Source organism: Phoca vitulina, unplaced genomic scaffold (assembly GCF_004348235.1).
Source record: "Phoca vitulina isolate PV1807 unplaced genomic scaffold, GSC_HSeal_1.0 scaffold62, whole genome shotgun sequence".
Taxonomy (NCBI): domain Eukaryota; kingdom Metazoa; phylum Chordata; class Mammalia; order Carnivora; family Phocidae; genus Phoca; species Phoca vitulina.
The window spans coordinates 5,616,270-5,643,603 of record NW_022589765.1 but is presented as its reverse complement, the minus strand read 5'-3'; the positions used below and the strand labels follow the sequence as shown (position 1 = coordinate 5,643,603).

Sequence of the window (27,334 nt, the reverse complement as noted above, 5' to 3'; positions counted from 1 at the left end):
TACCCAATGGGAGGCGTGCGTGCGTACGACCCGCTGACACCTCCCACCTCTTCACCTTCTCGGCGTGGAAACCGCGAGAGCGAGGTAGAGCATTACGGCTTGCAGCGCTTGTGTCACGTTTCCCAGTAGTTTCTCTAACGTGCTACTGCATCGTTGCATCCTCATATCGATGAGGAGGCTGCGCCACCCAGTATTCCTGGGCTGGGACCAAAATGCAAGCCACTGAAACATTCCTCGAATTATGAGGGCAAGGATTTTCTATGGTTGTTGGAATGGCATCTGAAGCCCCACTGACTGGAATGCAATCCTGTCTTCACCGCGTCCTTTGGTATGCTGGGAAAGTTACTTCACCTCGTTATGCCTCAGTTCCCTCCTTTGTAAAGTACAGAAAATATCACGGTAGTGCTCATAGGAGATAAATGAGAGTGCATAGGACTCCATTAGTAAAAGACCAAGCACAGAGTAAGCATTCATTAAATGTTGGCTGTTATTATTATTCATCCCTATATCACTAGCACCTAGCCTGTGCCAGCAAGCAGTAGACAGTACATACTTTTGGAATTAATGAAGGTTAGAGCTACAGATGAGGACCCCAGGACCAGAAAGGAAAGGAACTTCTTAAAGGCCACACGGTAATTAATGTTGGAAGTGGGACTAGAATCCAGGTTTCCTAATTACAAGTGCAGAACTCTCTGTTAAACACGTGATCTTTTTAAAATTCTTTTTTTTTTTTTGTGGTAGCGAGGTGTTTTTTGTTTTTTGTTTTTTTTTGCTAAAAAATACAAATTTCCCCAAATATTTAAAATGTACTGTCACTAGGTTCCATCCAAATAACACTGAGTGGTGACTTTCTTCGGGCCTGAATTCTTAAAGATAAATGTTTGAGTATTGACAGTGACCCAGTTTAAGTAGACTGAAGGTTTCGGGAAGCACTGAAACAATGAACAAATAGATTTTAGCCAATTACTATCCTGGCAGCACTATGCTAAATTCTGGAGTTAGAGGGGTGAGCAAAATTGGCCCCCTGCCTTCATGGAGTTCTCAGTCTCTCAGGGAAGAAAGACACTGAACAATTCGTTACAAATAATTATAATGGTAGTATGTTCTCTGAAGGAATACAAAAATTTTAGAACTGGAAAGGAACTTAAGACTGTGGAGTATCTCCACTATATTTTGTTAAATACTAGATATTGTCATTGTCACATATACAATAAGTATATATGTATGTATATATGTACATATATAGTTGAGTGAAACACGTTGCAAAACAATGTATAGTATGATTATATTTTGGTGTAAACAAAATTTTACATATGTGATCTGTTTGTATGAGCAGGGAAAGTTGTGGAAGACTCAGCAGGCTGTTAATACTGATTATATCAGGAGGTTGAGGTGGAGGTGATGAGCTTTGTCTTTATACATCCTCATAGTGAATTGTTTCACTGGTTCTAACAAGCATTTGTTACTTTTGAATTTGAAGAGTAGCCAATAAAGGGATCTTCAAGATTAGAGGGACAAAAAGTAAAAGAGGAAAAGTTACTAATAAAAATACCTTTTGGGGGGCACCTGGGTGGCTCAGTCGGTTAAGCATCGGACTCTTGGTTTCTGCTCAGATCATGATTTCAGGGTCGTGAGATCGAGTTCCTCCTCGGGGAGTCTGCTGGAGGTTCTCTCTTTCTCCCTCTGCCCCTCCTCACTGCACTCTCTCTAAAATAAATAAATCTTTAAAAAAAAATACCTTTTTGTATTATTATTTTATTTTTTTAAGATTTTATTTATTTATTTGACAGAGAGACAGAGAGAGAGCACAAGCAGGGGGAGCAGCAGAGGGAGAGGGAGAAGCAGCCTGTCCCCTGAGCAGGGAGCCTGACGCGGGGCTCGATGCAGGGCTTGACGCGGGGCTCGATCCCAGGACCCCGGGATCATGACCCAAGCCAAAAGCAGATGCTTAACTACTGAACCATCTCGGCACCCCTAGGCACCTTTTTAAAGAGTGCAGAGAACCAGTCTCTCCTTGCAAAAAAGGACCAAGAAAGGACAGATTGAAATGGCACTCAGAATTCAGAGACTGACAAGATGACAATTTAAAATGCCACTTCCTGATAAGGAAGGACCAAACTGGAAGTACAGCTACAGGATGCTCTGAAACAGAATAAACCATGGGATTTCTAATACCAAGGCACTGTTAATCGGAGGTTGTTGGAGAACCCAGTTCTCTACTTAAAGCAGAGCTGAAATATACTTAGCATTTGTAGTGAAGTTAGTAAGATGATTGACTTGTAGTTAAATAATTTCAAAAATGCAATTCCTATTTATTTTAAACAAAGATTTGTTTATTTGAGAGAGAGAGAGCGAGCGCACGAGCCAGCATGTGGCGGGGAGGGGCAGAGGGAGAAGAGAATTTCAAGCAGACACTGAGCATGAAACCCAACGCGGGGCTTGATCTCAGGACCCTGAGCTCACAACCTGAGCAGAAACCAAGAATCAGATCCTTAACCAGTCATGCCAGCCAGGCACCCCTAGGTGATTGCATTTTTAGAAGACCATTCCACATTGTAGCCCTAATTTAAAAATACATGCAATTAGTATCTATTAAAATTAAGAATATTTATACTCTTGGCCCAGCCAACGCACTTCTTATAATCTCTCCCAGAAATTAAAGCACCAGAATGTAAGGCTAAATGTAGAAGGGTAAATGCATTGTTGTCTATAATAGCAAAGGTGGGAAACATCCATCAATAAGAGAAATGGTTGAATTAATTATAACATATCCATATAGTGGGATATTAAGCATAAAATAAACTTATTTCACGTACCTACACTAAACACTCACTAAACACAGTAGCCTGCACCTTGTGCAGGAGATTGCTTTGGAATTTGGTTGTCCTCATGTACCCAGCACTTAAGGCAACACTGCATTTAAAATTGACAATACTGCATTTTTTATAAAGACCTCCTGTCAAGTGCATGCATTATTCAGCATGAGAAGTCATAAATTTCTAGTAACTGGCGATTTACTTGCATGTGAGCACTCAAATTTTCAAAATCTGTCCAAAGGCCTTTGGGAAATTAATATGGCTTTCCACAGCAGTTCACTGGAATACTTAATATTGAAGAAAACCTAAGGTGGATTGTTTTCCGCGTGACATCTTTTTGGAGGGTTAAAGATGTCTTATGTGTTTACCCAAATTAGGTACCTGTAATGTATGTACCTCTTCTGCCCAGACTTTCACAACTGTTCATCTTCAATAAACAAATTCCCTTGTCTGGGCAAATTCATTATTGTTTCCATTTGAGTATAGTTTGGTCCCTAAATGAATCTCATTTGTGTTTTCAGGCATATTCATGCTTGTAATCTCATTTCCAGAATGTTTTTCCATTTGATGGCCATCTGAGAGCTTTCTTAAAAAAAAAAATTGCCTGCCAACAGATACGTATTAAGTATTTACAGTATGTCAGTCACTGTGCTAGGTATTGTTTCTTTTAAAAACTTTTATTGGAAATTTTAAACACACACAGAAATAGAAGAGTATAATGAAATCACATGTACTTTTAAGGAAGCTTCAACATCATGAGTTCACAGCCAGTCTTGTTACATTTATATCCCATCCACTTCCCTCCCTTCCAAATTATTGTGAAGGACCTTCAGGACATTATATAATTTCATCCACAAACATTTCAATGTGTATCTATAAAAGATAAGAGCTTCTTTAAAAAAAAAAACCCCACAATACAGCTAGACAACTAAAAAGTTAATAATTTCTTAATATAATCAAACATCTAGTGAGTGTTCAGATTAGTACATTTCTCAGTCCTTTGTGTTTCTTATAAATGGGTAGTTAGATCTAAAGTAGGATTGCCAGGGTGCCTGGGTGGCTCAGTTGGTTGAGCGACTGCCTTCGGCTGGGGTCATGTTCCCGGGGTCCTGGGATTGAGCCCTGCATCGGGCTCCCTGCTTAGCAGGGAGTCTGCTTCTCCTTCTCCCTCTGCCTCTCCCCCCTGCTCGTGCTCTCTCTCTCTCTCAAATAGGTAAATAAAATCTTTAAAAAACAATAAAGTAGGATTGCCAGATTTAGCAAATAAAAATACAGGATACCCAGTTAAAATTGAATTTCAGATGAACAATGAATACTTTTTAGTAAAAGTATGTCCCAAATATAATGCATGGGACATATTAAATATTGCATAGGACATGCTTATACTAGGAAAATTATTTGTTGTTTATCTGAAATGCAACTTTAATTGGGTTTCCTGAATTTTATCTGGCAACTGTAACCCTAATCTAAAAGTTTTGTTTGATTCAGGTTCGGTTTGGGGGGGGGTGGGGCGCAAAATTAACTTCATAGATGGTGGATGTGTGCTTCATTCAGGAGCCATATAATGTCTGGTTGTCTCTGTGATGATAGCTGCATGGATGCTTAATGCCTAGATCTGTAATTCATTAGGATTATAGTATGGCGATCTTCTAATTTTTCAGGCATATTTTTTTCCACTGTTTTTTTAATTTTTTTAAGCTCTAAGCCCAGTGTGGGGCTTGAACTCAGGACCCTGAGATCAAGAGTTGCATGTTCCATGGACTGAGCCAGCCAGGTGCCCCTCAAGGCATACTTTTTTTAAGGGACTAATTTCTTTTTTTTTTTTTTTAAGATTTTATTTATTTGTCAGAGAGAGAGAGAGCACAAGAAGGGTGAGCGGCAGGCAGAGGGAGAAGCAGGCTCCCCATTGAGGAAGGAGTCTGATGCGGGACTCAATCCTAGGACCCTGGGATCATGACCTGAGCTGAAGGCAGACGCTTAACCGACTGAGCCACTCAGGCGTCCCTCAAGGCGTATTTTTAAAAAAGATATTGTTTATTTATTTATTGGGGGGGGCACGAGTGGGGGGAGGGGCAGAGGGAGAGGGAGAGAATCCCAAGCAGACTCCTGCTGAGTGTGGAGTCCAACACAGGACTCGATCTCACAACCCTGAGATCATGACCTGAGCCGAAATCAAGGGTCAGACACTTAACAAACTGAGCCACCCAAGTGCCCCTCGAGACATATTTTTTTTTAAAGATTTTATTTATTTATTTGAGAGAGAGAGAATGAGAGAGAGCACATGAGAGGGGGGAGGGTCAGAGGGAGAAGCAGACTCCCTGCCGAGCAGGGAGCCTGATGTGGGACTCCATCCAGGGACTCCAGGATCATGACCTGAGCCGAAGGCAGTCGCTTAACCAACTGAGCCACCCAGGCGCCCTCGAGACATATTTTTAAGAGGAACTTTGGTGTAGTGATTAAGAGGTCAGGTTTGGGCATAGGAAAGACTTGGCTTGAGCTTTGGCTCACCTGTTTCCTAGCTGTGTGACCTGGGGCAAGTTCATTCACTCCTCTCAGCTTCAGCTTCCTCATCTGTAAAACAAGGCTCATAATAGTACCTATCTCATGATTTTGAGCGGATCAAATGAGTTAAGGTATGTGGAGGATGTATTTTTTAAAGATTTTATTTGTTTATTTGATAAAGAGAGTGAACATGAGCAGAGGGAGCAGCAGACTCCCTCCTGAGCAGGGAGCCCAACGTAGGACTCCATCCCAGGACCCTGGGATCATGACCTGAGCTGAAGGCAGACTCTTAACCAACTGAGCCACCCAGGTGCCCCTATGTGGAGGATTTACAACAGTGCCCAGCAGATGATAGATGCTCATAAGAGCTAGCTAGTGTGAGACTTGAAGAATCATGGCCTTTAAAATTCAGCATTTTTTTAATATTAGAAACTTAACCCTCCATTCAACAGTTAAGTTATAGTTTCACATTAATAAAAACAGTAAAGGTTTATTGAGTGAATAGCCTCTCATATTTGTCCAATACTTTGCAGTTAAAAAAGGCCTTCTTCACGTGCATCCATTCTCATTTGATCCTTACACAGCCTTTTAATGGGAAGGACTGGTCTTATCCGTTTTTTACATCTGAAGAATGTTAGGTTTATAGATATGATTTGCTTAATGTGTAACATAGCTAGAAAGTTACACAGTAGAGCAGGGACTGAGTCTTAGCCCAAGACTTTTTTTTTTTTAAGATTTTATTTATTTATTTATTTGACAGAGAGAGAGAGCACACAAGCGGAGGAAATTGCAGAGGGAGCAGGGAGCCTGACTTGGGGCCTGATCCCAGGACTCTGGGATCATGACCTGAGCCGAAGGCAGACACTTAACCTTCTGAGCCACCTGGGTGCCCCAGCCCAAGACTTTTGTGATGGAAAACATTAAGTGGGCAAAATTGTGTGGTCCTCCCTCTGTGCAGTGCTTTCATTTCTTGGCTCCAGTGACATCACTATCTTGTTTTCTTTTCCAACTTTTCACTTCTGTCTCAAACTACTCCTATCCCCATCCCAGGAGGCTCTTTCTTCTCTTCCTGAATGTCGTTGTTCCCCAAGGTTCTATCCTTGGGCCATTTTTATTGCTATATTCTCCTTCTATGGTATCTACTCAGTAGCTTCATTTATTCAAATAGCTTCATCATTCCCTCTGGGAAGATGATTTCTAAATCTGTATTCCTGGCCTCTACCTCTTCATTGAGTTTTGGACCTGAAATTTCAGTTGCCTGCTTGGTATGTATACCTGGCAGTTTTAGACAGAATCTTACATTCAATGGGTCTGTTTATCTGGATCCTGATTTTGACCAGTCAACTATAAACAAGGAGACCATCGAGGAAATTTGAATACTTACCGATGACATTAAGTATTTGATGATTAATTTTTTTTAGGTAAGATAATTGTATGTGGCTATATTAAGAGTATCTTTTAGAAATACATACTGAAGTGTTTATGGATGGTATCATGTATCTGGGATTTATTTCAAAATAATCCAGTTGGGGAAAGGAGGAATAGGTCAGGTATTGATGAAACAAGATTGGCCATGAATTGATAATTGTTGAGCTAGGTAATGGGTACATGGGACTTCAGTATCCTATTTCCTCAATTCTTCTCTATGTTTGAAAATTTGTATTATAAAAAATTTCAAGGGGTGCCTGGGTGGCTCAGTCGGTTGAGCGTCTGACTCTTGGTTTCAGCTCATCTCATGATCTCAGGATCCTGCGATCGAGCCCCATGTCAGGGTCCACACTCAGCTCAGAGTCTGTTTGAGATTCTTTCCCTCTCCCTCTCCCTTCCCCTTTGCCCCTCCTCCCACTCTCTCTCTTTCTCAAATAAATAAATAAAATCTTTTAAAAAAAAATTTAAATATTAACTAGGTCCCAAACCAAATTGATCAACCTTGCCTACGTCCATCTCCTGACAGTCATTTTCCTGTTAATGTCCCCTATCTTCCCAGTCACTTACTATGAAAACCCAAAGCTCTCTTGGTTTCCTCCTCCCTGACCTCTGCACCCAATCAGTTGGTAAGTTAGCCTGAAACTCCCCTCACAGTGAATCCTGTTTATTCTTTCCTTTCCATTCAAACTGCTACCATTCTACTAAGTCCTTCATTACTTTTTGCCTAAATTAGTGTCATAGCATTCATAAATTTCTCCTCATTTCCGGTCCCTCCTCCTTTGGTATATGTAAAGCATCTAGCATAGTGCTTGGTACTTAGCTCCTTCTCCCTTTTTCCTGAATTGTGAATTCATCTTCCTTACTGCTGCCTGCTTAACTCTATGATAACATCTCCCTTCCCTGAGGAGACTGCTCCTCTCTCTTCTTTCAGCATTGCCTTTCTCGCTATCCCTCCTGGATCCTGCAACCTCACTGCTGCCCCCACTCCACCCCAGCTGCCATGCTTTGTGGAGGAAGCGTGTGTGTCTGAATAAAGACTGATTTCTCAGTTCCAAAGTTAGATACAAGAGCAGGATTTTTCCTAGCTGTAGGTGAGTGGGCCTTTACATACAGACAAAACAGGCATACTAAGTGTGAGTAAAAGAGAAGCAGGTTTTAAAGCTGCCTCTTTTCCCCCCAGCTCAGTGTGGAAGAAAAGGGCGGATGTCCAGTCCAGAGGGATCAGCAGGGTCAGGTAAATGGTGATGGCAAAGAAGGAGCTGGGTGAGTAATATTGCAGCAAGCCAGGGGCTTCTTGAGGAAACACAGCTTGCCTAGTCTGGCCAAGGGAGGAAGAGCATGAACTGCCTCCATTGGATCTCAAAGGGGCAACGTCAGCAGTGTGGATTGGGTGAAGGTCATGTGGCTCAGGCCTGTCTGAGGAAGGTGGCTATAGAACTTTTGCTTTTGGTAGCCTGCCTGGGTGTATAGTTCTGTCTGGGCGAGCAGCAGCCAGGCATCCAGGGGCTGGGCCGATCAAGCACAAGGGACTTTCATCCTTTAAAAAGAAAATGCTATAAGTCAATCACATTCTTACATTTTAAGCATAACGCTTGCGACTAAAACCAAACTGCCGTATTATAATCAAGATGCATCCGCCTATTTTATATTTAAGGCCCACAGGCTTCAACTAATTTAGGGGACCATCTGGTGAGAAAGAGAGAAAGTCTCATTACAAAGTGGCATTTGTTTGCAGGCTGAGGCCTCAAAGTAGATTATCTTGGGGACCCCGACAAATGTCCTGTGTGAGTGCCCAGTGCTCCCAAGCCTACCGCTTAGGTAGAAAGAGCACAGCTTTGGATTCAGGTAAGATTGAATTCCTCCTCCCAACATTCACAGACTGGGTGCCTGGAGCCACAGGACTTCTGAAGTTTGAGTTTCCTCAGTTTCCTCTTATGTAAAACGGGAATCCTCAGTTTCCTCTGATGTAAAATGGGAATCCAATTGTACCTGAAGTTGTTGGGAAGATTAAAGGAGATAAGTGTCAGAGGCAGCCCAGAACTATTGCTTCCTTTCCCATGACCCATAACTTAGTTCTCCATTTTACTCCCTCAGAGCCTTGCTCTTCTTGCCTCCTTTGCTTAATACCCACTTTCTCGTGCATAGACATGGCATGCTTTTAAACAGATCTTTTTTCTTTAAAGATTTTTTATTTTTTATTTGACAGAGAGAGTACAAGCAGAAGGAGCGGCAGGCAGAGGGAGAGGGAGAAGCAGGCTCCCTGCTGATGTGGGGCTTGATCCCAGGACTCTGGGATCATGACCTGAGCCGAAGGCAGACGCTTCACCATCTGAGCCACCCAGGTGCCCCAAGTGTAGTATCTGTTCTTATCAGTTTAAACAGATCTTTAAAAAAAAAACAGATTTATTTATTAGAGCACGTCTGCATGTGTGCACAAGTGGGGGGAGGGGCAGAGGGAGAGAATCTTCAAGCAGACTCCCCGCTGAGCACAGAGCCCAACGGGGGGGGGGGGGGGGGGAGAGGGGCTCCATTTCAGGACCCATGAGATCATGCCCTGAGCCGAAACCAAGAGTTGAAAGCTCAACCAACTGAACCACCTAGGCGCCCCTAAACAGATCTCCGAACAAAAGATGTAAAAAATAAATTTTGTTCTAATTCTGTTATTTGTTCACCTCTCCAGAAGGTAAAGAGGTGAAATGGAATTGCCCTGGGATGCACGGGTCAGACGGCAATTTTGCCTCTTCTGCAGCATGCTGAACAAATGTATTCTCAAAGCCTCCCTGTCCTATGTTCCTGTAGTTGAAAGGAGACAGGATTAGATCATTAGATCAGTTAGCTGGGACAAATGCCGGTTGCAGCACAGGGGTGGGAGGAGGGGGAGTTGGGGAGCGGGTTGGTTAGAGATGGGGAATCTGGGAATGGGGATGCTTTTAGATTCTAACTAGATAACCGCTACTGAGGTGGCAGCTTTATTTCAAGTGAGACTATGAATTTGGCTGTATTCCTAGTGAGAGCCCAATGCTCAAAATTTCCTCTAAATCAAGAAACAAAATTAAAAAGTGATGATTGAGATTGGCAGAATGTAATTGCTGAAGCTGAGTAATGGATACCTGGAACTTAATTGTATTGTTCTCTATACTTTCATGTATATTTGACAATATCCAAAATTAGACGTTTTTTGTTTATGTGGCAACTATGGGACAACAGAGGTGACTCAAGAACTGGGAATTTTGGGCGCCTGGGTGGCTCAGATGGTTAAACGTCTGCCTTCGGCTCAGGTCATGATCTCAGGGTCCTGGGATCGAGTCCCACATCGGGCTCCCTGCTCCTTGGGAGCCTGCTTCTCCCTCTGCCTTTCTTTCTCGCTCTGTCTCTCACGAATAAATAAATAAAATCTTAAAAAAAACAACTGGGAATTTTGACTGTCATGTCAGAAAAGCTAGTAGAAGATATTTGGACCAAAAGAATTCCTTAGAGGAGATGTGATTTCTATAACACTTATCTAGTTAACTGGATTTATTTGAAGGATTAAATAGCATGCAGATAAAATATTCGGTGGATGTAATATAAATTGACCTCATGAAACTTTTGATAAGATGTCACAACCACTGTTTTAAAGGCAATTGAGTCACTATAGGACTGTGACCCTCTTTCCTCTGAGTAGATACTGCCTTAGAAATAGGAAACAAAGGTAGAGATAAAGGAGGTTAAGGATATTATTTTGACATTGCAAAAGCATGATTTCTTAGGGGTGGGGGGTAGCTAGTTTTTCAAAAAATATATCTTTACAAAAGATCCAAAGGGAGGAATGCACAGTGAAATCTCCAAGTGGAAGATTATATGAAACTGTTTCTGACAATGAAAAGCTTAGTTGATGGGAATAAACTATAAGGAAATCTCATGGCCACGGTCATGGGCTCATTACTGAATGACCTAAAGACAATTTACATAGGTAATGTACGCAAATGTGTTTGACGCTAGAGTAGTTGCTGCCATTGATTGTGTTACTCAGGAGAACAGGCTTTTCCCCTGCCAGGATCGGCATTTTGGAAGGTATAGGCAGATATTGTGAGGGACACCGATAATCCATCCTGTTGGGGGCTGGGAGAGAGTGTAAAGCTAAAATCTAATAGGGAAGAAGAACAGTCGGTCCTCAGAGGCTTTCCTTCCTCTTCCAGGGAGAGGGTTGATCAGCCTGCTGACAGTGGAAAAAATGAGTCCAAAGCCTCCTTGTCGAGAGGTTTTCCTTTCTGTGTGAAGGAAGGAAAATTGAAAACAGCACGTTCTCACAGCGGTGGCGGTTGCGGACAACACATTTCAGGATGACAGCTGAAGAGGCAAGGTATCCTCCTGACAGGGCCAGCTACAGAATCTGCAGGACCCAGTGCAAACTGGAAATATGGGGCCCCTTATTCGTGAATTATTCAAAATTGCAAAATCATGACAGTAGGGTATTAAACAAAACAGGGGCTCCCGTAAGCCTGGAGCCCTGTGTACCACCACAGGTTGTGTGCCCATCGAGCCCACTGTACCTCTGCTGCCCAGGAGTGGTGTTGATAGCCGACGTTCAGAAGGCAGTCGTGGAAAACCAGAAGGCAGAAAATCAAAATCATCTAAAATCCCACCACCTGGAAACAACCGTTGTTACCATTTTGCTATATATCCCCAAGATTTTTAAAAAGATTTTATTTATTTATTAGAAAGAGAGAGAGGAGAGAGTGTGCGCACAAGGAGAGGGAGAAGCAGGCTCTCTGCTGAGCAGGGAGCCCCATGCAGGGCTCAATCCCAGGACCCCGGGATCATGACCTGAGCTGAAGGCAGATGCTTTTTTTTTTTTTTTGAATTGAAGCGTGGATTTTATTTTTATTTTATTTTTTTAAGATTTTATTTATTTATTTCACAGAGAGAGATAGTGAGAGCAGGAACACAAGCAGGGGGAATGGGAGAGGGAGAAGCAGGCTTCCCGCTGAGCAGGGAGCCTGATGTGGGGCTCGATCCCAGGACCCTGGGATCATGACCTGAGCTGAAGGCAGACGCTTAACTAAGACTGAGCCACCCAGGCGCCCCTCCCCAAGATTTTTCTGTATACATATGTTGATAGATATTCATGCAATTTTTATACGATGGAAATGGGATATCGTACATCATCTTCTGTAGCCTTAAAAAAAAACTTAACTCTATTTTAGAGAGCTTTCATGTAGTAAATATAGATCGTTTCAATCCTGTTGTATAGAGGTTCCATGATCCATTTAACCAAACCCTATTGTTGGGTGTCTGAGGAGTCTTGAGTTTTTCATTATTACAAATGATGCACATTGAATATCAATAAAGCTGAGTGAGAATTGAATAACTTAATCAGTGCAAAGCTCCTTACAAATGTTAGTGTTATTTTTATATTGTTAAATAGCCCTGTATAAAGGTGAACTAATATACATTCCCAACAGTAGGGTGAGGGGGCTTGGTTTCCCTAACTCCTTGCCAGTTGTTTCAATATTTGCCTCTTCATATTTCTTTCTCTGTGAATGGCCTGTTCATGTTCTTTGCCAGTTTTCCTGTTGGATTTCTCATGCTTTAAAATTTTTAATTGATTTCTATATTGGGGCTATCAATCCTTTGTAATATGAATAACAGGTACTTTTTTCCCCTAGGTTTTTTTTTTTAATGTTTGATTTTGTTTGCTTTAACCTCACAGATATTTTTAAGTTTAGTATGGCTGAATCTGTCCCATCTTTTCCTTTAGGATTTCTGTCTTTGCTGTCCTCCTTTAGGAAGTCTTTTGCCACAGAACGGGTTTAGAATTCAGTGGTGAGGAAGGCTTTCCTGCCATAGATTAGCTCCAGCAGGTTTCCTCTGAGGCTTTATTCTTCCGGGGCGTGGTTTTCCAAATTCTGTCAATGGAATTCACAACACTAGACTACTTTAAACGTATATGGGAGGGGAATACTTTTATTAAGTTTAAACCTACTTGTGAAGACACAAGATGTATTAAAAGTGAGTGTTGTCTATCTTCATCCAACCCAAAAAACACTTTTGCTCCTTTTACATTTTCTGCCTTTGTTTGCTTTCTATGGAGAGTTCTGTTTTTACTGGAGCTATTCTTTTTTTTTAGAGATTTTTTTTTTAAAGATTTTATTTTTTGACAGAGAGAGAGAACAGTGAGAGAGGGAACACAAGCAGGGGGAGTGGGAGAGGGAGAAGCAGGCTTCCTGCTGAGCAGGGAGCCCGATATGGGGCTCGATCCCAGGACCCTGGGATCATGACCTGAGCCGAAGGCAGACACTTAACGACTGAGCCACCCAGGTGCCCCTTTTTAAAGATTTTTATTTATTTGAGAGAGAGAGAGAACAAGCAGGGAGGAGGGGCAGAGGGAGAGAGAGAGAGAAGCAGACTCCCTGGGGCTTGATCCCAGGACCTGGAGATCATGACCTGAGCCGAAGGCAAACGCTTAACTGACTGAGCCATCCAGGTGCCCCTTTACTGGAGCTATTCTTTTGGGGATCCAACCAAAGAGAAATTGAGTTACAGATACATTAATTTGGGGTTAGCAGGATATATTTTATGTGGTTTGCTATCATTTCTGCATATAGTTAAGTTATGGGTGGCTGTACCAGTGTAGAAATGACTTGAGGGCCCTCAACACTTTTAAAGCAGTAAATCTAAACCTTATTTAAGAGTAGTCATTACATAAAGAACTTGACATAGTCTAAAATCTTACAGCTTATATATACAAGAAATGATAGAGATTTGATAGAGGTTTTCCCAAATTTGACAACAACCCAGAATATATACATGACATTAATCAGTGATGGGTTGGGAAACCGAAAGAAACTTTTCTAAACTCTTAGGAAAAAATTGTTTCCTGTTCTCTCTATAGACATTATAGTACAAAAGTGGTATCAGATGAAGAGGTGATCAAAAGATGCAGGCAAAAAATATAGAAAAGGTAGCAAGGAGTTGTACCAGTTAATATAAGGAAAAATACTGTTGTTTTTAAAAAATTTTGTGATGTTTGTACATTTTGTCAGTTTTTAAAACTTGTAGTTTCTTGTCATTTATTGTATCATTTTAAATAGATATTCAGGATTGTACCTAATTTTGCACTTTAAAAAAAAACTTACTTAACCCAAATGGTATAAGCTTCGGGCCCCACAAAAGCTGGATCTGCCACTGCCTGTGTACTAAATATTGATGGTCACTGGGAGTGTTTCATGTTACAGATAAGGGCACTGGCTTGTCCAAGCCAGCATAGATAGTGGGAGAGCCAGGATCCAACCCTGAGTCTGTCTGGCTTCAGGGCTTTTTTTCCCCTCACTTTCCAAAACTGTCTTCTTTCAGATGAAAATGTACAGTAATCAACCCAAATTATAGTAATAATGATAATCTACTGGCCTCTTTAGGGCCATATTTATAGTTGCCACTGAGGGTCCATCGCATTAACCCTAAAGCAGCCGTGCTCTTCCTTTGCTCTTACCAGTCCTGCTTTTCTGGCAACACTACTACCTTTTTCAGCTTCTTTTGTTGATGTCAAATGTGGTTGTCAGCACCTGGACTGCCATGGTACCTTTTTCTTCAAGAAGGGTAGACCCCAGGGCATATACCTGGATCATTGCCAGTTTTTCCCTCACTTCTCAGCTTGGAGGAGAACAGGGACCTCCAGGTCACAGCCTTTCCACATTCCAGTATGAGATTTTAGCCTGCAGATCTCAGTAGGGCAGGCGGAGGCTGAAATAAGCATTTTGAGGGCCTGTGAAAAAACGTGAGACAGGGCTCGCCTTCTCAAGTTAGAGCTTACTTTGACTCCAAGCAAGCTTAGGGAAACCATTTTGCAGGTGTCTTCTCAATCCTAGAGACTGAGCCTGTACTTGACTCCTTCCTCCCCACTCTCCGTACTCACTCTGAACAATAGTTCAGCTCTCCACCATAAAGGAGATGCTTTTCCAGGGTGCCTGCGTGGCTCAGATGGTTAAGCATCTGCCTTCGGCTCAGGTCATGATCTCAGGGTCCTGGGATCGAGCCCCGTGTGAGCCTCCCTGCTCAGCTGGGAGTCTGCTTCTCTCTCCTCACTTCTGCTCTCTCTCTCTCTCTCTCAAATAAATAAAATCTTTAAAAAAAAAAAAAAAAAAAAGGAGATGCCCTTTCCTCAAACAATCAGTCCAGGCCTGACTTCAGCTCCAAGGCTCTGCTTTCCAGGACACCAAGTACCTGAAGGTGTTGTCTGTCATTGTCCACTTTGTGCTACAAACTCAATTTTAAAAACTGGATCCCAAGTCTCACCAGCTGACAGACCTCACTTGGCAGATGCAGTGGTTATCCTCACCTCTGTGTTTTTATGACATAGCACAGATCTCCAGTCTTCAAAACTGCCGTCAATTTATAAAAGGCCATGGCAGTGGAGGACAACACATGCTAAAACAGATCCCTGAGCCAGGCAGCCGGCCAGTCTCCAAAAGCGCAAGAGGAAGCGCATGAGAGCAGTTTGCCTGGGGGAAAACTGCTTTGTTTGCTTTGGGGCATCCCCCCGCAAGGACAGCTTTATTTTCATATGCAACATAGTTGTGCCCCACGCACAAGTCTTCCTAACTGCCAGGCCTGGTATTTTGACCTGCCTCTCCCCCTCTTCAATCACGTGTGTTCCGATTCTGATCTGATCACCCTGAGCTAACTCATTGAGGTGTTCTGCAATCTTTGAACAGTCCTTCAGCCAGCTCCTGTGGTGTCTGCTGAATCCCCTTCATGTTTTAAAATTTCGGGGCCTGACCAGTCAGTGATATTCCAGAGTCTGCCCAGCCCCTGTTGTGATTTTATACATCCATCATATTTTATTGAGGTCTAGCAGGCCTGGCATTTGTCAGGGGACAGTTTTAGGCTATTTCCCAGGTGATCCAGTAATATAAGGAGCCATCGTTCGCCAAAGCTCCGCCAAACATAATTATGCCATCTAAACAAATAAGCACCTCTAGTTCATTCATATCACCAAATGCTTTTTCCATCAAACTCTTGAAGGTGTCTCTGGCTCCAAAGACGTGTGGAGCAGCCTTTCAAATAGGTAAAACCTAACAGAGCAGATGCAAGCTGTCTTGTTTGGCCCAGTCAGACGTAGGGATTCAATAATAGCACTTCTCAAACATAGTGCTGGAAATCACTGATTCCCTACCATGCAGGCTAGAGGTTAATCTGGACACAGAAAACTCTGTAAGGTGGAGAAAAATAATAGAACATCAATACCCCTGTCCCGTCCCCCATCTCCTTGCTGTCTTGAGTCTGCTCTCTTCTATCATGAACTTTCCTTCTTCCCCTTTCCATATTTGTTTATCCAGCTAAATAGTAGTTCTTAACCCTGACTGCCTATTATAATCTGTGGAGTTTGTTATAAAACATGTATCCTTGAACCCCACCCTCCCCTAGAGATCCTAACATTTTCTTTTAAGATTTTATTTATTTATTTGAGAGAGAAAGCGAGAATGAGAGAGAGCACACAATCGGGGGAGGGGCAGAGGAGGGAGGGAGAAGCAAACTCCCTGCTGAGCAAGGAGCCCAATATGGGACTCCATCCCAGGACCCTGGCATCATGACTTGAGCCGAAGGCAGACGCTTAACCGACTGAGCCACCCAGGCGCCCAAGATCCTAACATTTTCTAAATACCTATTCTATGCTAGGCCCTATGTCCTGCCCTAGGAGTAGAGGCAATTTATTTGTTTGTTTGTTTGTTTAGTAAATTCTGCCCCCAACATGGGGCTTAGGAGTAGAGGCAGTTTAGTCATGGTCCCTGCCGCCACATAGTTCATGGTCAAGGGGCAGAGACAAATACATTAAAAAGTATAATTCACAGAATAAATATGGTATAACTGCATGTTTTTTTCTTAATCTCGCTTGTTTCTCATAAAACTGTGCCAGTATTAGTAAGGTAAACATAGATTAGTTCAACAATTTCTAGTATATAGGAGGAGGCGGCTTTCTTGGGTTCTTGGGTGACAAGTTAAGAATTTAAAAAAATAGTAAAATGTGAATGTCCATAGAAAAATTTTTTAAGTAATAAAAATTTATTGAGAATTCCTGAGATGGTGGTTATCACCTCCCCACCTGGAGGGAGGAACCAACACTGTAGGAAATCACTTAGAAATCACACTGTCCCAACACCTCTGGCCAACACAGGGAGGAGCAAAATCATTCCCCCCAAAACTGGTCAGGCTTTGTTCATTCAAGAAGGCTTGGGAGGACAGATGCAGGAGGGACCATCACATGATGCTGGGGGTGGGATGGGGGTGTGCTTGGACCCCAAGCTGGCTCTTCAAAAACCAGAGGAGAAACAGATCCACTTCTTCTCCGGGAGTGGAGTTCCTGGTCACCAGGCTCATTTCTTCCCTTTGATGAGGCTGTCACTGCCCCGGGCAAAACTTTCATCCCGTAGGTTCAGGACAAGGTTGTGTCAGCAGTGAGATAGATAAGATTCTGTGATGTGGCAATCATCTTGGAGATTTTCCGGGCTGTCTGAATCTTGCACAGTTTGATATAGCCAGGGTTCTTGCTCAGGGCTTCTCCAAGGTGAGCAGGTTAGGGTTAAGGGTTCACACAAGGCCCGTCACAAACCCTGGCCCCATCCTTACTACTCCAGCCCTTCTCTAGGCTGTCAGATCAGATGGCTCATACCTAGTCCCACTTTGGTCCCTTCCTGTCCATAGAAATTTTATTTGTAATAGCCAAAAACTGGAAATAGCCCAGATGTCCTTCAATGAATGAATGGTTACACAAACTGGTATATCCATACCTTGGAATACTACTTAGCAAGAAAAAGGAACAAACTCTTGACACCTGTGACAACCTGGATGAATCTCTAGATAGTTATTCTGAGTGAAAAAGGCTAATCTCAAAAGGTTACATCTTGTGTGATTCCACTTACATAACATTTTTGAAATGACAGAATTATAGTGATGGAAGGATGTTCAGTGGTTGAAGAATTGGAGAGGGAGGTAGGTAAGTGTGGCTATGAAAGTGCAACATGGGGGAGCCTGGGTGGCTCAATGGGTTAAGCATCTGACTCTTGATTTCAGCTTAGGTCATGATCTCAGGGTCGTGGGATCGAGCCCCACATTGGACTCCACGCTCAGCGCGGAGTTTGCTTGTCCCTCTCCGTCTGCTCCTACCCCACTCATGCGCTCGCTCTCTCTCTCTTTCTCTCTCGCTCTAAAATAAATAAATAAAATCTTAAAAAAAAAGTGCAACATGAGGGATCCTTGTTGTGATGAAAATGTTCTAGATCTTGATTGTGGTGGTGGTTATGCAAGCCTATACATCTGATAGAATTATATAGAGCTAAACACCCACCCACACACAACACCCAGACAAAATGAGTTCATGTATAACTGGTGAAATCTGAATAAGCACTGAGGATTGTACCAATGTCAATTTCTTGGTTTTGATATTGCACTATAGTTGTATAAGATGCTAACATTGGGGGCTACTGAGGAAACAGTGCATGGGACTTCCCTATACATTTCTTGCAACCTTTGTTGAATGTATAATTATTTCAAAAAAATAATAGGACAAGTTACTAACCAGAAGCCAGAAGGTTTAAAAAGGTTAAACACATTTACAAATGCAAAACTATAAATGGCTACATTAGGAGAAGCTGGGAATATAGTTACTCTTTGATGTTATGAGGAAGACAAATAGTCCTTCTCAGGGAATATTACATTTAAAAAATAGAAAGTTTCATTGTTTTGTTCCCAATTAAAAAAGAATGTTTCTTGTGGAAAATTTAGAACAGGTGGCTCAAAAAAGGTCATTAATAATCCTATCATTTTGAGATAAACATTTTTTTCAACATTTAAGGTAAATCTTTTCAGTCTTTTTCTATGCATAAAATTAAAACAAAAATTTTCACAATCAACAATAGATTTTTCCTGTCTTTAAAGAGTCTTGCATTAATAGGACTTTAATGTACATACAATATTCTATCATATGGATAAAGAATGAATTATTTACCTAGCCCTCTATTTTGGATATTTAGATTGTTTCAGTATTATAAATAATGCTGCAATACACATCATTGCACTTGCATCTTTGTATGTATCTCTGATTACTTCCTTAGTATAAATTCTTAGGAGTAAAATTACAGGTCAAAGATTATGTGACTTTTTAAAGCTTTTTCTACGTTTGGCTAAAAAGCCTGCCAGAAAGGTTGTATGAATGTTCCATCTTGGTTTTTTCTTTCCTTTTTTTTTTTTTAAAGACTATTTATTTATTTATTTATTTGAGAGAGAGAGAGAGGCGCGTGCGTGCGGGCACACACACACACACGCACGCACACACACGCAAGCAGGGGAGGGGCAGAGGGAGAAGCAGACTCCCCTGCTGAACAAGGAGCTTGCCATGGGACTTGATCCCAGGACCCTGAGATCATGACCTGAGCCAAAGGCAGACGCTTAACCAACTGAGCCACCCAGGTGCCCCATCTCTGTTTTTTCCGGAGTGTGTTCTTTGTTGATAATGTTAGCAACTGGGGAGTAGGCTGGATAAATCCACTGTGGCAATTTTTCTTTTTTTATAAAGTATTTTTTAAAAGATTTTATTTATTGGAAAGAGAGTGCATGTGCACCAAGTGTGTGAGCAGGGGGAGGGGGAGGGGCAGAGGGAGAGAGAGAGGGAGAGAAGTAGACTCTGTGCAGTGCATGGAGTCTGACGTGGGGTTCAATCTCACGACCCTGAGATCACCACCTGAGCCGAAATCAAGAGTTGGACGCTTAACTGACTGAGCCACCCAGGCACCCCAGTGGCAGTTTTTCTGTTCCTTAATACAGTGCTATAGGATCTAGCCCAGTGCTGGGTTCACACTAGGCCCCTAAGAAATTTGCTGATTTAATATTCATCATAATACATTCCTTGAAACTCTTATGTGGGGCATGGGGGAAACAAAATCATCAAAATATTAGTGTGCCTGAACCCTGAATTATATCACTGACATCTAGTAAAGAGTATGGCCTTGAGGGAATAGACAGGTACATTTTGTTTTTTGTTTTTTCTTCAAGATTTTATTTATTCATTTGACAGAGAGACAGCGAGAAGAGGGAACACAAGCAGGGGGAGTGGGAGAGGGAGAAACAGGCTTCCCGCAGAGCAGGGAGCCCGATGTGGGGCTCGATCCCAGGACGCTGGGATCATGACCTGAGCCAAAGGCAGACGCTTAACAACTGAGCCACCCAGGTGCCCTAGAGAGGTACATTTTGACTGGGAGGAAGGACTTGGGTGAGGCTTTAAAGTGGAAAGTGTGAAGATAAAGGAAACCTTATTTAAAATGGAGTCAGCGGGTGCCTGGGTGGCTCAGTCGGTTAAGCTTTCCATTCTTGATTTCAGCTCAGGTCCTGATCTCAGGGTTGTGAGATTAAACCCTGCGTCGGGCTCCGTGCTCAGTGGGGAGTCTCCTTGAGATTCTCTCCCTCTCCCTCTGCCCCTACCACCATGCGTGCTCACTCTCGCTCTCAAATAAATAAAAAAATAAATCTTTTAAAAAAATTTAAAAATTGAGTCAGGAAGCCCTGAAGGGGGAGCTCTCACGTGTTACCACTTGCTTGTAAGAAGCATATTTCACATTGCCCAAGAGGAAGCAGCTTACCTTATAATGCCCCAGCAGGAGGAAGAATTTCTCCTGGCCCAGCAACAATCCAGCCAGTAAGAACTCAGCAAAACAGCCCCTCCCAGCTTCTTCCTTTCCCCTCCTAAAAGGAAGCCCCTCTCCTCTGTTTTCGGGACTTGCCTGTGGTTCACTGTAGTTTTCCTGTCTTGAGTTGCAATTCCTCTCCATTACCTAATGAAGTTATTTTGCTGGTAAAATAACTGGCTCTTTTGCTTTTTAAGGTCACCATGTAATGTTGGGACCCAAAGGAGATGAACCCCTGAGGAACTAATGACCCCCAGAACCGTGTGAAGTACCCACAGTTAGTGCCTTGTGCTCTCTGCTTCTGTGAGTCATCTTCTTGCTTTTAGTTCGGTAAGTCTCCTCTCGGATCTGAGCTCCCTCCTTCTGGTTGAGCTCTCCGACTTTATTTGGGATCTGATTAATTTTTTTTTTTTTTTTGTGAAAATGTTGTCCTTCCTGGTGAGTACTCTTCTGTTTCCTGAACCTCTGGTTTTGAGTAATGGGTTCTCAATCTGCTAAATTCTCTCAGGAGGGTCCTCCTTCTGGGACCCCAGCCAGTTTTATGTTTAAAAACTATGGTTCCTCATGTGCATTTTTAATTGGACCAACTTAACAAAAAATAACTTAGGACTCCAATGGCTGTTATGGGGAACTTTTGGTCTTCTCAAACTTGCTTTTCTTAGAACGAAATGAGAAGCTCTAAAATAAAATGAACTGAATGGGATACCTATTTCAATTAATATCTTGAAGCTTCCAAGAGTATCCAAGACTCTAAAATCATCTCTTTACAAAATACTATTTTAAATTAACCAAGGTGAACAAACAATTGAAAGAATGCAAAAAACCCTTTTCAGGCCTTTTTCTTCCTCCCCTGTCCTCTTTGTCTTCGTCCCCACATCTTTTATACCCTCTGCTTCCTCATTCTGGTTCTCTCAGTGAACTTCCCTTTTTTTCTGAACCTTTCCCCTCTCCCTTCTCTGAACCCATTAGAACCTGCCCCTTTAAAGTTAGACTCTTAAGAGGATCCTGATGCTAAGCTCCTAATTTCCCATGTCCCCTGGACTAAGGCTGAACTATGAGTCATAGTCAAAGATTTTCCTGGAGTTATTGAAGATCCTCATAGATTTGCCCAGGATTTTAACAGTCGTTCAGACCTGCCAACCAGTTTCCTCAGATTTGTATCAACTAGTTGACATGCTTATTGAAGGCCAGGCCCAGCACTGGTTGAAAACAGCTAATTGGGATGATCCTGAAAAATCTTTAGAACTTTATTTTTTTTTTAAGATTTTATTTATTTGTCAGAGAGAGAGTGCGAGCGCACAAGCAGGGGGGCAGCAGGCAAAGAGAGAAGCAGGCTTCCCGCTGAGCAAGGAGCCTGATGCGGGACTCGATCCCAGGACCCTGAGATCATGACCTGAGCCGAAGGCAGACGCTTAACTGACTAAGCCACGCAGGTGTCCCATCTTTAGAACTTTAAATGAGAGACCAACCCCATGCCTTTTTATATGATCAGGCTGGGCAGTTGCCAGACAACTTCACCTCGCAGTCCCTAGGGCTTTCCCAAGACCTGTTGATTGGAACAAGACTGAAGCTTGCACTCAGAAACCCAGTGAACCTGTACACGACTATTACAGTCACCTCTGAATTGTTTTTAAGGAAAATTCTGGCCTCCCTCTGGATGTTAAATCCACTCAGGTACCCTTCAATTCTGTGTTCATTAAAGGGCTGAACTGGGATTTTTCCCTTGTAGTTAAAAGGACTAGGATGGAATGGGAAACTGTCCACTTCAGATTCAGTTAATTTAGCAAAGTGGTCTACCCACATCCCAGAGAATTCGGCTACAAGGAAGACCACTAAAATCTTTAATTTTCAACTCCAACAAGTGGAGGCCCCTAAAACAAAACCAGCCCCCTCCTGGTCTCTGCCATTATTGCAAAAACCATTATGGAAGAAAGATTGTTCCAAACGCGAGCATTCTAGGTGCCTTCAGCCCTCCAACCAGCCTTTCCAGTGCCCTCCGAACTCCCAACTACAGGACTCCGAAGAGCTACAGGGGCTTTTCCCAGTCCTTCCTCTTTACCAGCTTGGAGAAAAAACTCTCCAGATTGGGGATGAATCTCTTTGTGTCCTTATCGACACCGGAGCTACACTTTCAGTGCATGACCCTACTGTTATTAAACAGCCCCTGCTCAAAGTACTGAAATGGTTCAAGTAGTGGGGGTCTCTAATAAACCTCAACAGGTTCCTACTTTAAACCAATTCCTTCTTGTTTCCTTTAAGAGATACCCATTCTTTTCTTCTTAGTTCCTCTGCCCCTATTCATTTTTTGGGCTGAGATTTCTTAGAAAAATAGCATTGGAATTTTTTTTCTCCTGAAAGGGGGAGATAATTCTAGAATTTGATAGCAACAACCAAAATTGCCAACTAGGTGAATCAGATGACCTTCAACATCTTTTATTTGTTCCATCAGATTTTTCGCTGTGATTGATTTCTCTGTGGATAAGGTCAGTCAATTACCTCTTTGCCTTTTGGGGAAGAAAAGCAGTGTACCTGGACAGTAATGCTCCAGAGTTTTGCTGAAAGTCCTTCCTACTTCTCCCAAAACTTAAAAGTGGATTTAGAAGATAGAAAGTTACCTGGAAGTTCTGCTTTATTAATACTTAGGCGACTTGCTTCTCTGATCCCCTTCTCAGGTGTCTTTGCAGGGACAGCATCCAGCCATTAAGCCTGTTAGCCTTAAAGGGACACAGAGTTTCCACGGAGAGACTGCAGTTTGCTCAGACTCTGGTTTGATATTTGCGGCACTTGAGTTCAGAACAAAGGCTACACTTAGATCCAAATAGGCTTCATGGCATCCTGAACTTCCCCCAACTAAGCCAATTATAAGGTTTTCTTAGGCTAGCTGGCTACTGTGCAAAACTGGATTCCAAACTCTTCGGCTGTAATCTTAACCCTGCCACCATTCTTCCTTCTCTGTGGACAATACTCTTCATGACTGTCTGACTCCCCATGATGGCTTATAGAAAACTCCTTTGGATAAAGCAGACTTTTTGGTGGTTTATCAGTAGTTCTTATTTAAAAGGCGAAAATGGTAAATATTATGTTGGGTATGGTATTACAATTGTTTTTGAAGTCATTAAGGCAGCACCTTTGCCCTCAGCTATTGTGGCCCAACAGGCTGAATTATATGTTCTTGCTTGGACCCGCGTTTTAGCCAAGGGCAAAACTGCAAATATCTATACTGATGGTAGGTGGGCCTTTGCAGTCAAATGCTCTACCACTGAGCTATACCCCCTGTAGGTGGGCCTTTGGAGTAGCTCATGACTTCGGAATGCTATAGAAACAGTGAGGCTTCCTCACTTCTAGTGGGGACAAAATTAAAAATGGCCTTTATGGGGGCGCCTGGGTGGCTCAGTCGTTAAGCGTCTGCCTTCGGCTCAGGTCACTGTCCCAGGGTCCTGGGATCGAGCCCCGCATCAGGCTCCCTGCTTGGCGGGAAGCCCGCTTCCCCCCTCCCACTCCCCCTGCTTGTGTTCCCTCTCTCGCTGTCTCTGTCTCTGTCAAAAAATAAATAAAAATAAAAAATAAAAATGGCCTTTATGTTCAGGAATTACTAGATGCCATACTCTTGCCAGATGCTTTGGCCAGTATTAGGTCCCTGCGCATTCCAAACTGGATTCCTTGGAGGCCAGAGGAAACCACCTAGTTGATATTTCCACAATGAATGCTGTTCTCAAAGGAACCAACAGCCAAGCCTCTGTCATGGTCCAAAGGGATGTTCCCCTCCCCAAATGATAATCTAGAAAAAATGATAGTGATGCCCAACAATCAGCCACAGAAAAGGAAAAACAATATTGAAAACCTAATGACTGTTGGTTTGATTAAAAAAAAGAAAACTCTGGGCTGGGCCAAATAATAATCCAGTGCTGCCAGAGACTCTAAAATTCCCATTACTGACTACTGTACATGTATCCAGTCATTAGTCTGCTGATAAAATGAAAACCTTTGAGCCAATACTGGTGGGTAAATGTAAATAAGACCACAGAGTGCCTACTTTGCTTGCCCCACCTGCCTTTAAATATAATTCGGGAAAACCTGTCTGCACTGCTCCTGGACACTTTAAGTTGCCCAGTGGATCAAAGTTTGGCAGATGGATTTTATTCACCTTCCTCCATCTCAGGCATATAAATATGTCTTGGTAATGGTTTGTATGTTTTCTCACTGGACTGCTATTTTTGTGGCTAAAATCCTACTGGAAAAAATCATGCCTACCTGGGGAATCCCCCTCAAACTTCATAGTGACCAGGGAACTTGATTCAGCAAGTTTGTGCTGTTTGGCTATTGTTACAACACTTCCACTGTGCTTACTACCCTTAATCCTCAGGGCAAGTCAAACACACTAATGGCATTGTCAAGCAAAATTTGTAGAGGCCCTTCAAATACTCCAGCCAAAAGCACTGCCATTAGTTTTCCTACATCTTAGATCTACCTCTTTGGAACCTATAAACTCTCACCCTTTGAGATAATCACAGGATGGCCAATGTACTTGGCTTCTGCTTCTTTCGATCCACAAATGGTAAAAAGAGATATGCTTAAATATTGCAAAGGCCTAATTGCTTCTGTTGACAATAACCATGCTTTAGTAGAACAATCTTTCCACAGTGTGTTCCTGGGAGATAAAGATCTTAAGCATCATACCTTGCAGTCCAGAGATTTCATCTATTGGAAAAGACATCTACAGAAAGACTCTCTTCAACCCTGTTGGAAAGGCCCCTATCAGGTACTGTTAACTAACCCTTGTGCGGCCAAACTTCTTGGATGACTCTTGGATCCATATGTCACATCTTTTTTTTTTAAGATTTAATTTTTTAATCTCTCCACCCAACGTGGGGCTCGAACTCACAACCCCGAGATCAAGAGTTGCACACTCCTCCGACTGAGCCAGCCAGGTATTCCCCCCATGTGTCACCTCTACAGAAAGCACCAAACCCTGATTAGATCTGCACACCAACTGAGTACCTGGAAATAAAGATTTCTAGGAATTGAAGCAGACGACAGCTGAAGGAGACAGATTTCCCAAGATGACTGGACCAGACCTGTATACCTTTTTCTTGCTGTTACTTCTTACCTTATTTCATCCCTTTCTTTCATGGTCTAATCTATTGCAAAAGGGGAACCTTTCTGACCGTTGGATCTGACACCAGAAACAGATTTGTTCTTCCCTATTTATTATTTGTTCCCCTGCATCCAAGGGAAATACAAATGAGCTAAATCCTCTTTGAAAGGCTTTTTTAAAAAAATATTTTTATTTATTTGAGAGAGAGTGTGTGCAAAAGTGAGCGAGCAGGGAGGGGCAGAGGGGGAGGGAAAAAGAATCTGAAGCAGACTCCACACTGAGTGTGGAGCCCGACTCGGGGCTCGATCCCATGACAGCAAGATCATGACCTGAGCCAAAACTAAGAGTCTGACACTCGACTGACTGAGCCACACAGGTGCCCCTGCAAGCCTTTTAGAAAAGACCCCTTTAGCCTTGCAGAAGTTCTGCTCATCTTATTCTGTATGATCACTTTTTAAAAGATTGTATTTTTAAGTAATCTCTCACCCAATATGGGGTTCGAACTTACAATGCTGAGATCAGGAGTTGCAAGCTCTACTGACTGAGCCAGCCAGGTACCTCCTCTGTATAATTATTTTTTTTAAGTAGGCTCCATGCCTAGCATGGAGCCCAACGCAGGGCTTGAACTCATGACCCTGAGATCAAGACCTGAGCTGAGAGCAAGAGTCGGACGCTTAACTGACTGAGCCACCCAGGCGCCCCTTTATAATCATTTTTAAGCTTTATACCTGTTGCCTCTCAAACCTTCATAGAAACAACGTGCCTGATAGGGTGATGCTAGCTCAGCACCTTGAGATGATCTTCAACGTTTATCTCAGATGGGAAATGCCTGACTGTTCTCCCTCCTACCATTCCCTGTTACTCAAATGTGACCTCAGCGGTTTCCAGTCTATGCACTTTCCCTCTGATGTGGGACATGACAACCAGGAAAGGTCCTTTCTGACACCAAGGGCACGAAACCACTAAATATGAAAACAACAACAACAACAACAACCCAACACAACCCTGACTTTTGATTAGCAATTCTTTTGAAAAAAGACTTTGATCGAAAGGGGGAGATGTGAAAATAAAGGAAACCTCATTTAAAATGGGGTCAGGAAGCCCTGAAGGGGGAGCTCTCATGCATTACCACCTGCTGTAAGAAGCATATCTCACAATTCCAAGTAGGAAGCAGCTTGCTTTCCCTACCCCAGCCTGAGGGAGGAAGAATTTCTCCTTGCCCAGCAACAGCCCAGCCAGTGAGAACTCAATGAAACAGCCCCTCCCAGCTTCCTCTTTTCCCCGGTGAAAGCAAGCCCCTCTGTTCTCTGGGTTTACCTGTGGTTTACCATAGTCTGCTTGTCCTGAATTGCAATTCCTCTGCTCTTCCTGAACAAACTCATTTTGCTGGTAAAATAACTGGCTCTTTTGTTTTTTAAGGTCAACAGAAGCAGAAACCACCTGAGGTTTCTGGGAACAGACTGACAGAGTCTGAAAAACGAGGTTTGCTGGGAAGGGAGGTGGTGTCTGGGGCATTAAGGGTAATTGTTGGGGTGGGAGAGAGCAAAACTCTCGCCAGTTTACCCTGTTCCCACTACCCCACTCCTTTAAGCACTCAGGATGTTAATTCGCCTGGCGGTCTTTATGTAAAACATTAGTGTGCAAACTTCTCCCAGCAGAAATCTGGGCATAATTATACTGAATTGTGCTTTTATTTTTTATTGGGGGGGGTACGAGTTTCATCTAAGTTTCTCCCTTTGTGTCCTCCATGCAGTATTACTAGTCAAGTGGGACCAGTGGCCAGAGGTCTGCGCTTCTGCTTCCCCTCATTGCTGCTCCATCCACCCTGTGCCTGAAAT

The 27,334-nt window shown here is 42.7% G+C and overlaps 1 long non-coding RNA gene across 1 annotated transcript; it reads left to right on the top strand.

Moving 5' to 3' along the window:
- The first annotated feature begins 36 nt into the window (after nucleotides 1–36).
- LOC116623906 lies at nucleotides 37–27,334 on the top strand. Its single transcript, XR_004297794.1, has 7 exons — nucleotides 37–328; nucleotides 7,927–8,009; nucleotides 10,925–11,088; nucleotides 20,599–20,731; nucleotides 25,043–25,160; nucleotides 26,916–26,978; nucleotides 27,250–27,334. It is a non-coding gene; the product is annotated as an uncharacterized LOC116623906 (long non-coding RNA).